The following is an 11,779-nucleotide window of genomic DNA, read 5'->3' on the forward strand; positions in this document are numbered from 1 at the left end:
GTGTGCGTGCAAGTACATGTGAGTATTACATGTTATATCAGTATGGAATAGTATCTTTACACTACCTGTTCGCAAAAACAAAAAAAACAAAAAACAAAAAAAAACACAGAGACATTTTTACGTTCAACAGCAATCTACATGTCTGTCTCTCCTCGTTATTTATATAACATCCAACAGACTAAAACTACGAACTATAAAAACTTTGTTAATGTCACGTACCATAGAATTCGATAAGATTTCTGCTGCATCTCTCTCTTACGATATATCGAAAACAAATACTGTCCACGTGTTGACATCAAGCACATGTGGCGATCCCATTAAATATACACATAATGGTCCACTGAAGCAGGTGGCTAGAGGTCGAAGTCGCTTCCACAAACCTGTGAAAAGTTTCGTTGCCTGTATTGGAAGAAGACCATATCCCACATACTACCAGTTGCAACAGAGGGTTCCTGTGTTGCAGTTTTTTTAATGATATTCTCTCAAAATTGAATCGAGCCCCACGCTGGGCGCCATTTTAATGATATTCTCTTAAAATTGAATCGAGCTTCACGCTGGGTGCCATTTTAACGAAATTCCTGGAATAAATGATTTGAAATTTCGTTGAAATAAAAAAAGGAAATAATAATTTTATTTCTTGCTTAAAAGTTAATTTGCCTTAGTGCGAACTTTGTTGTAGAACCACTCTCTTCATTACGTGTGGTAATAAAAAAACAAATTTTACTTTCTTAAGGATTACGTACATTTAAATGGAAATTATTACGTGCACTCATATTAATTGGATAGTACTATCTGGATAAGAACTGAGTCTCTTAAATCATTCGGCCTTGGCATACACTTTCCAGAATGCAGTGGGTTTTTCTTTTTGTGAAATATTTTTACTGACTTTTATCCCGGCACTAGCCATAGAACACAAGAATATTTTAATTAACAGAAAATGTCTTAATTATTGCCAAGCCGACATTTATCACTGATCAAACCTACTACATTACGCATGTGATTTATAGATGACGTGGGCATGCTCATTTACATAAATAATTCACACTTTTAATGAATACTAATATATTTAGCCCAAACAATAAGTCAACTCACATTAATTCGTACGCTTTGATTAAAGGCGGCAAAGTCCCGACAGATACAAAAGAAGTACATCTTAACTCTGCTGGATAACCACGATGCATACACAACCTTTAGTGCCCACAATGCGGGTTAATGAATCAGGCGCGTCTAATGGGCGCGAGCGTAGCTGCACATCGCGTCTGCTAGAGCGATCAAGGATTAACACTTCCTCACTTCTTCCTCACTTCAGCTGCTCTGTCCACAACTGACCCTTCCTCACTCTAGCGGCTCTGTCCACACAACTGGCTGCTCTGTCCATACAACGACAGAGAGTCTCCACATGCCAAAGATAAACAACGGCACGACTATTACGATTATTAACATTTCTTTGTAAATCGATTTCTAGCAAATATCGCTGATACCGCAAATACTGACACTTTTACATTCACATAATAAATATAGAAATTTCCTATCCTAATACAGAGAAATGTTACAAAAAAATATAATAAAAATAACAAACATATTTCATACCACATTCAGTAATATTAAGATATATATATATATATATATATATATATATATATATATATATATATATATATATATATATATATATATAACTTGCCCAGATCGGCGTATATGTTACAAATAAATTGTGAAAATGCCAGGGAACGTTACATTTTATAAGCCTATTTTTATGGTACATCCAACCAGAGTATGGCTATAGCTTTGTACACCATCGTCCATTCTCCTTTCATGCCCCAACTTTGAGGTCCATGTCAGGTGATAAACCGACATTAACATGTTTCGATCTTTTGACTCTGCGGCTGGTCCCGGCGGAGGTTCGAGTCCTCCCTCGGGCATGGATGTATGTTTGTCCTTAGAATAATTTAGGTTAAGTAATGTATAAGCTTAAGGACTGATGACCTTAGCAGTTAAGTCCCATAAGATTTCACACACATTTGAACTTTTTTTTTCTTTTGACACTCACAGAGAGCTGGACATTGCATGGTGCAGGGTGTGCTGCTCACTCGGCACACCCACAGGTAGGTGGAGATAAGCGTCAGAGGCAGTATTCTTTATTTATAAAATTGTGGAAGACATCACAACTTTTGAAAACTGGAAGATTCTGCAGCATTGTGAATTATTTCCAAACAGCTGTCCACAATGATGACTTCTACATTTACTCTCATATTGTGCAGTGATGGGATAGCACCCCAAATATTTATACACTGGATCTTTCATTTTTATGGCTTACAATGCATAAACACATGTGGAAAAGTGTGTATGCTGTGGGGCCTTAAACCCATAGGACATGGATAGTATGCACCATCAGTTGTTGATTGCACTGGTGGAGGAATGCAATGATTTTCATACACGCAGTCTGACATGTACATACCCTCATTTTTGTAGTATTTTCCTCATTTTTATGTATTTTCCATCAATTTTCCCAATTTTATCAGGTTTACCCAAATCTCTATGGCTTAAAATGTATAACTGAACCTGGAATATGGGGGTATTCTACAGTACTGAAACCCATAGAGCACAGATAGTATCTACCATCAGTTATCAATCACATCGCCAACGTTCTTGCCACAGTGGTAACACCGGTTCCCGTCAGATCACCGAAGTTAAGCGCTGTCGTGCTGGACTCGCACTTGGATGGGTGACCATCTGGTCTGTCGAGCGCTGTTGGCAAGTGGGGTACACTCAGTCCTTGTGAGGCAAACTGAGGAGCTACTTGATTGAGAAGCAGCGGCTCCAGTCTCGGAAACTGACATACGGCCGGGAGAGCGGTGTGCTGACCACATGCCCCTCCCTATCCCCATCCAGTGAGGATGACACGGCGGCCGGTCGGTAGCGTTGGGCCTTCATGGCCTGTTCGGGAGGAGTTTAGTTTAGTTCTTTTTGTTAATCACATCGGTGGAGGAATGGAATGATTTTCATACACCCAAGCAAACATGTAAGTACCCTCATTTTTGTAGTATTTTCCTCATTTTTACATGTATTATAACAGTTTTCGCAATTTTACGAGGTTTCCCATAATTTCAATGCATTTTATCCAATTACTAGAGTTCCAAACCAATTCTGTCGACGATTTGTCACATCAACAAAACGTCTCATCTTATATATTCCGTGATGCTCTCAGCCCGTGATATTGTAGTTTGGTTCTCAGTTTTTGTATCAATGCTAAGTCACCACTCCATTATTAACATGTATCCGGCGTTGATTGAAATAATACAACGAGCAATATCCCTCATTCAAACTGCTAAACATCGAAATGTTCTATAAGTGTGCGATCTAAAGACTCGTGAATACCAGAAAATCAGACCTCATCCCAAACGTGTTTGTGCTTGAAAACCTGTAGCGGTGCCTTCAGTGGCTTGTTGCCAGGATCTCACACTTAAATGTCACTCAAGACGACCGGAAATGATGGCTCCATTGGGTGGTCTGACCTCAAAATCTGGGGCACAGTCGACATTACTCCAACTTCGCATCTTTCAGTTGTATCCACTTCTATGGCTTACAATGTGTAACTGCGTGTTGGAGGGTGGGGGAGCTCTTGATATGACAGCAGTCATTTCCCGATGTTAGGTGGTATTGCTCATGCATAGGAGCATATGCAGTTTCGTCTTGACATCCTGTCTCTATAACGCACCCTCCTTCCACTATTAAGACGTATGTACGAGTATGTATCATCAGTCCACTCTCCCAGAACAAGCAGTTGTATTGATTTAGGTCCGTACTCCAGCACATGTCCATCTTCCGTTTGGGTTTACGGTAAATACGTACGAACAGTCCCTCCCTCGAAACCAGATTTCCCCATACACAATGTTTAATGCCATATGTAAACCCTACTTTAACATCTGCAATTGCCTCTTCTTTCTTCCAGTTACAGTTGTCTTCGCCATATATCCCAGTTCTCGTTTCATGACTTCGACATCGTATAGCGTCAGTTTTCTTTTTCGTACACATAGCAGATTTACTGTACTTAGAGTAGAAATTTCCTTAACAGACAACGGTTTAAGTCCGTTCAATACATTGGTTCCTTCCTCTCCTTAATACTTGTGGGAAAAACACTGTGAGAACCATCTCTAATTCGGATACTCGATGGTATATTGGAGAACACTGTCCTGGACTGAGGGAAATACGTTTCGCCTGCTTTAATATAACGCTTCTGTGCAATCTTATATCGTCTTCTTTGGATACCCGCCTAGTTTACATGTGGGTAATTAAAACTGAATGCAGTCAGAGCTTAATTCATAAACTTTACTCGGCTTGAATGTCTGGGAGGTTGATATTATATCAAAATGCTCCCAAAGTGTACCAATAATGTCTATCAAAATACATCCAAATGGTAATAAACTGTTTCCAAAACTACAAAATCCATCACCACAATTCTCAGTTTCTCCACCACTGGAAGAACCCCCCCCCCCTCCATTTCTCCCTTGGCTTTTCTCCAGTACAGAAGACAAAACTTTACACAGGTCTTCGATACATCTATGGAAACAACCTCGATCACAGACCCATCCATACAGCATGATAGGTAAAATTTCAAGCATTTATTCTGTGAATTGACGCTTTTCCACTACACACTATTTATCCATTTGTATATACATTTATTGTTTAATTTATTGCAGCTGAGGCTGTTGTTAATTTAAAATTAATATTTATACAGTTGCTGACAAGGCCGCGAAATGTTGAAAAAATTTATTGCTTACCATATGTCGCTTGCTATTTCTGTTCGTACCATCGATCTCCGATATATGAATAGGTAGCGTGAAACCAGCTGTTCTGTATTAATATTCGTGCATCTGTAATGTATGTAATTCCCACTTGCATGACATTTTACTTTCAAGACTTCCACAGACATTGAGTGCTCAGAGGCTAGAACAGTACACAGGCTAATGGGAGGCTGCTGGAGGCAGCCAGTAGTAATGAATGGTGGTGGGAGGGAGGGGAAGCGGGCGGTGGGCGTGCTCAGCGCCTGTACTGAATAGCGACCACCCGCAGTGACCTCAACGGCCTCTGGACATAGCGCCCACCCCTCTGGCGGGTGTAGTCCCTGTACCTGCCTCTTCCTACCATGAGACATAGCCGATGGTCATAGCATGCTGTTGGCTGTTCTTTCCTAGAAATACATTTGATTTCTGCAGACCTGAAATAGTAGACCATTGTCAACCCAACACCAACCAAAGCAGAGCATCGCTAGCAGATGGATATCTTTGCAGCAGGAGGTTATAACAGGTCTGGGAAAGTAGAACCACTGCCTATAGGAGGACCCAACTGCATCCCGGAAACAGTATATCATTGTTAACCCAACATCGACCAAAGCAGAGCACCTGCAGTGAATGAACCTCTTTGTGTACAAGGTTAGAAGAGGCCTAGAAAACTAGTCTTTTTCTTTTTTTGCTAATATCTGGTCGCTTATAAGAGAATTATATTTCTCACCTCCTAAGACACACTGGTACCACTTGAACCATATACAAGAAAAACACGCCTGTCCATCCTGGAATGTTAGCTCAGTATTGGTTATCGTGATGTCGTTTGGTCCTACGAGCATTGTGTTATTGGTGAAGTCTTCTACTGGCAATAGTGTGTGAAACTTATTGCCTTGAATGTATATTTAAGGACGGTTGGCTCGTGTTAAGTGCATATTTTGTAGTATGTTCAACGCAAGATTCTATGGTCTGGGCTCATTACTCATTCTATCAAGCATAAGTTCATATCACAAGAGTTAGTGTACACTTATTAAATTGGAGATTTCATTGATTTTAGTGCTATATCCGCTGTTTGCACTGCTGCCGTCACAACATTCGTTTTAAAAGCGCATACTACTTCCTTTACACAATGTGATGTGAGTTCTGCAGCTGTACACTTGTATATCGGTAGGAGACAATTTTTCCCGCAGCAGTTGTAGGACCATTCCCTGCAAATTTCTAGACGTATTGTGGACTAGGGCACACATCCAGTTGAACATACACACGCATGCAAACGGCAAAGAAACAAACCCGTTTCAAGCACCCTCAGTCGAGCCTTGTAGAGTCGTGCTCAAAAGTACCCGAACGACCTGAATTGCATTTCGCCTGATCCGCATACAATCCTCATAACGCAGCTGTCTAGCAGGTCCTCTAACCGCTCCTCGGTACAGTCGTTTGACTATTGAAAATGGTTCCAACAAATCACCACTAGAAAACACTGCTCTGTATCGCAATAACTCAAGATGTGAAGTAATACCACGATACTACAAATATCACGGAACACCTTATCACAGATAAGACTGCCCTTAAGGTTTGAAAGCTCACATTTATTACATTAAAGGACATGCCTAAATTGTTACCACTATCATTATTACGTCAGATAGGTAATGCACGTAGTAAGCTCGTCGTATTCATGATTTCCTCTTCAAAGTAACATACCGTGCTTATTATTTAACACAAAATAACAAAAAATTTAAGTTATATACAAGCTGCTACTTGAGATATGTATGAACTAGCAATCACACGATGAACCGTCTCGTTCTGCATATGGATTCAAACCCAGGTCATGCAGACTAGCCAAAGATCTCGTGACTGACGGAAACTAACAGTCATTCCTGACTAGGCATACAGAGAGTGATATACCTCGATTTTAGACATTATCAGTAAGGCAATATCAACTTTAAATTACATAACGTAAACATTTTTAACCCACGCGAATTCCTACGCAGCATCTATTGTCCCTGTTAACAAACTACGAGAGATGTTAAATATTGCTTCTTCACAACTAACTTACTTCAAATGCCGTGAGGTGAAGCTTTGTATTGGACAGGGATTCGAACCCAGAACCTAATCGGACTGTTATCGAAGAACAATCAACTGTGACATATCGGATTTTCTCGGCAGTAGCAAGCCGTTGTAACTGAAATGACGAGACGAACTTTAATTTGTTTCGTTCCCATGAATCCAACCCAGCACCTATCGCTGTTATATTCTAGAGAAAACAAACGTTAAATATAGGTCTATTACACCATCAGAGACATGTGAGCATGTTTGAACTAGAAATAATATGACGATGAGTTCAGTGCTGACTGGGAATCGAACCCCACACATATCGTTTGTTGACTACACACAAAGAGACGTCTGCTACCGAATTTTTCTCCACCAGCAGCTCGGAATAACATCTTTGAACTTACAGTGATCTCGCAAATAGCTCTGTGTCTCACTGGGAGTTTTGCTTTGGGGTCGTCCCACCATTCTTCTCCGATTGCCCACCCGCGGGAAGGTGGTGGTTTATAAATTGGGTGGTCCGTTTTTCCCTTGTGGAGAAGGGGCGGGTTAGAGCAACCTGCGGTTCGGGTTGTTCGGTAATGTCCCTATCAGTCTACCGTACGTTAGTAGCTGCCCCTGTCATGTTTGCAGGTTTGGTGTGTTAACGAATTTATTGCTTGGAGTGTAACGGTCTAATACCTAAATACGTTTTGATCTTTGGAAACTTTGATATTATTGCCTGTGATCTTGAGAGGCAGTATCTATGTACTTAACTATTGTTTGGCCAACCTTGTAGAATTTTATATAAGATTGCATTTCATGGGCTTTTAAAAAAATGTGTTTGAAATCTTATGGGACTTAACTGCTAAGGTCATCAGTCGCTAAGCTTATACACTACTTAACCTAAATTATCCTAAGGAGTACCAGCAGGAAGAAGACGAACCGATGTGTTCCTACAGACGTCTGGCTGTTCGATTGTCGCTCAGGCACAAAAACTTGTATCCTTATTTTAGATTCAGACAACTCGAAGCTGATAAGAAAAACCGTCGGTTCGTCTTCTTCCTGCTGGTACTGTAACTGAGATTTGGCAACAAGGCAAGGTATGTCTAGCAACTGTTACTTCTGGTAAGACACTGGACTCGCATTCGGGAGGACGACGGTTCAATCCCGCGTCCGGCCATCCTGATTTAGGTTTTCCGTGATTTCCCTAAATCACTCCAGGCAAATGCCGGGATGGTTCCTCTGAAAGGGCACGGCCGACTTCCTTCCCCATCCTTCCCTAATCCGATGAGACCGATGACCACGCTGTCTGGTCTCCTTCCCCAAAAACCAACCAACCAACTGTTACTTCCTGGTGTGCACGGAATTAAGCCTCAAAGTTCACTTGACTATTCCTGTCATTTCCATTGAATAATCTGAGTTGTTATCGCTTGAGGTGTAACAAGAGATTGTAAATTTACGGTTTTCAGCCCAGGAAAGTCGTTGCACGTGGAAATCGCAACAAATCCTGTCCTTTAAATAGCGGTTTACGAGTTCTAGTCACTATTGACCTAGGAATAGGATTCCAATATACATACCTCGGCGCTAGCTATGTGGTAACGTGCTGTTCTGTAAAAAAGCGTCTGTTCTGGTTCGTGGTTCCATTCTCGCTAACTGCAAACGTTTTTATCACTTCTGCAGAAGAGCTACAAGCATTCAGATCAAACATCGATAAGGAAAATGCAAGAAAATACTTTCGGCTCATAGTGCAATGGTGAAAAACATACAATGTTGCACAACAGGTAATGTCTCTTTCTGTTGCTGACAAGCAAAATTTGGGTTTCTAGGAATACATAACTTAATTTATAAAATGCTACATTTGCATACCTCTTGAGTAAGACACAGCATACCAATTAAATACAGACCCAATCGACATCTAAGTGAGAAGTATTTTACTAATTCGGTCCGATAGAGACACGCTTGTGTACAGATACTCAGCTATATTGAAACAGAGTACCACCATAAAGTTATCAGGGGTAGTTTTATTTCATTTGTTATAATACAGTGCACAATTTTCGTAGGGGCTCTTTTAGTGTTGTTTAAATAATAGCCGGCTGGAGTGGCCGAGTGGTTCTAGGCGCTACAGTCTGGAGGCGTGCGACCGCTACGGTCGCAGGTTCGAATGCTGCCTCGGGTGTGGATGTGTGTAATGTCCTTAGGTTAGTTAGGTTTAAGTACTTCTAAGTTCTTCGGGACTGATGACCTCAGAAGTTACGTCCTATAGTGCTCAGAGCCATTTGAACCATTTTGATTTTAAACAATAGTAGAATGAGAATACATGCGAATTTTCTAATGTTATCTATAACAGTCTGACAATGCACATGCAGTTTATTGATTACATTTGGAAAACTTCTTCTGAGCTGAAGCTGTCAAACAAGGTTTGCAGAAGAATAAAATGCCACTACCACACGACAGCTAGTGTAAAAAATACTTTTCTGACGTATTTTGGCACGATTCGCTCTCCCCATACATAATACAGTACAAATGTTTCGACGTGCATCTGCTGCCTGGCCGTCTATTAAACCTGAAAAGAACAAAATGTCACAGTAGTTTGCCATTATTCCACATGCAACTATTTTGGGTTGAGAAGTGAAGGGAATTATGTTCAAAGTTCCATTAGATTGATAACTTCAGCTGACAGCAGAATTGCGCTTTAAAAAATGTAGCTGTGAATATATTTGAACTCGCGACGTTTTATGTACAGTGCACTACTATACCTGTTACACTACTACCTGAATCGCAACTACTGCAGCTCCAGCAGTCAAGAAGCATTCCTCCAGAACTTCCGCATTCCACAGTGTTGTGAGATAATGCATATGGCCATATGTAGACTTATGAGAGACAGACAGTTACAGCTTTTCTTTTGCAATGAACGACGTTTTCAACAAACAGATAGCGCAATAGAGTAACTCAAGTGGAAAGGAACACTTCCTATTTCAATATCTGCAGCCTACACCGTTGGCAGTTCTGTGTAGGTGGCAGTTACGTGATTTTATTTCGGTGATTACAAAATAGAGTCGAATGTATGCACTGGTTAGCCGAGGCAGCTAGTTCATGGCGATTCCGTCAACCAAGTAAATGACTGTACTGAACATGATGCAAACCACTACAGGGGGCCTGTGAGTCAAAATTCTCATCCAGTGTGTTGCAACGGCGTTACAATAGAAATGTGCCCCAGAGAAGAGGATATCGTGGTCTGTTGGATTACTGGGTTTGATTCTGACTTCTGCCAATGATTTTGATAGGGATAGATAGATTCTATTCTCTTCTGGCTACGCCAAGTGAAGAAGGTATAGTGGTATTGTGGTCTCAAATTCACATTAAACATGAGGTTCCTTCTCTACCAAGTAGACAGGTTGAACCACAATAAAGTCAGGAGTGGCGACATGTAGAAACTCTACCACCAGTAACCTTGCTTATACTAGTTATTTATTTCTAGTGACGAAATAAACGCTATGTAGGGTCACAGGACACTTAATCCATCTTTTATTTGAGCTTCTGTACATCAATAAAATTGGTTCTGAACTGGGAATGCAACTCAGACCGCCCTTAACGCGGAACTTGATCCCTTCGTGACTACAATTTGTTATTTGTTGAAAACTGCAGATTCCTCAACATCTCCGCATATTGCGCGTGAATGGGTTCGAATCATGGCCCGTCACTAATATTTTCATTGTGTATTATGAAGCTCTAGCATGAGAACACTTATCTGCTGGTGGATAATAATTTTGATTTTTAATGTATTTTCATTCGTTGCCGACACTAACGATATGTGACATTTTTTACTCCCAGTGAGACACAGAACTATTTGCGAGATCACTGTAAGTTCAAGGATGTTATTCCGAGCTGCTGGTGGAGAAAAATTCGGTAGCAGACGTCTCTTTGTGTGTAGTCAACAACGATATGTGTGGGGTTCGATTCTCAGTCAGCACTGAAATCATCGTCATACTATTTATAGTTCAAACATGCTCACATGTCGCTGATGGTGTAATAGACCCATATTTAACGTTCGTTTTCTCTAGAATGTAACAGCGATAGGTGACGGGTTGGAGTCATGGGAACGAAAAAATTAATGTTCGTCTCGTCGTTTCAGTTAAGACATCTTGCTACTGCCGAGAAAATCCGATATGTCAAAGTTGATTGTGCTTCGCTAACAATCCGATTAGGTTCTGGGTTCGAATCCCTGTCCAACACAAAGCTTTACCTCACTGCATTACAAGTAAGTTACTTGTGAAGAAGCAATATTTAACATTTCTCGTAGTTGGTTAACTGGGACATAAGGTGCTGGGTAGGAATTCGCGTGGGTTAAAAATGTTTACGTTATGTAATTTAAAGTTGATATTGTCTTACTGATAATGTCTAAAATCGAGGTATATCACTCTCTGTATGCCTAGTCAGGAATGACTGTTAGTTTCCGTCAGTCACGAGATCTTTGGCTAGTCTGCATGACCTGGGTTTGAATCCATATGCAGAACGAGACGGTTCATCGTGTGATTGCTAGTTCATACATATCTCAAGTAGCAGCTTGTATATAACTTAAATTTTTTGTTATTTTGTGTTAAATAATAAGCACGGTATGTTACTTTGAAGAGGAAATCATGAATACGACGAGCTTACTACGTGCATTACCTATCTGACGTAATAATGATAGTGGTAACAATTTAGGCATGTCCTTTAATGTAATAAATGTGAGCTTTCAAACCTTATGGGCAGTCTTATCTGTGATAAGGTGTTCCGTGATATTTGTAGTATCGTGGTATTACTTCACATCTTGAGTTATTGCGATACAGAGCAGTGTTTTCTAGTGGTGATTTGTTGGAACCATTTTCAATAGTCAAACGACTGTACCGAGGAGCGGTTAGAGGACCTGCTAGACAGCTGCGTTATGAGGATTGTATGCGGATCAGGCGAAATGCAATTCAGGTCGTTCA

General features: G+C 40.6%; 1 pseudogene; it reads left to right on the forward strand.

The window, feature by feature from the left end:
• Positions 1-2,639: 2,639 nt before the first annotated feature.
• On the forward strand, positions 2,640-2,757 carry LOC126209041 (5S ribosomal RNA; annotated as a pseudogene).
• The last annotated feature ends 9,022 nt before the right edge of the window (positions 2,758-11,779 follow it).

The sequence above is a fragment of the Schistocerca nitens genome, chromosome 1 (genome assembly GCF_023898315.1).
Source record: "Schistocerca nitens isolate TAMUIC-IGC-003100 chromosome 1, iqSchNite1.1, whole genome shotgun sequence".
Lineage (NCBI taxonomy): Eukaryota > Metazoa > Arthropoda > Insecta > Orthoptera > Acrididae > Schistocerca > Schistocerca nitens.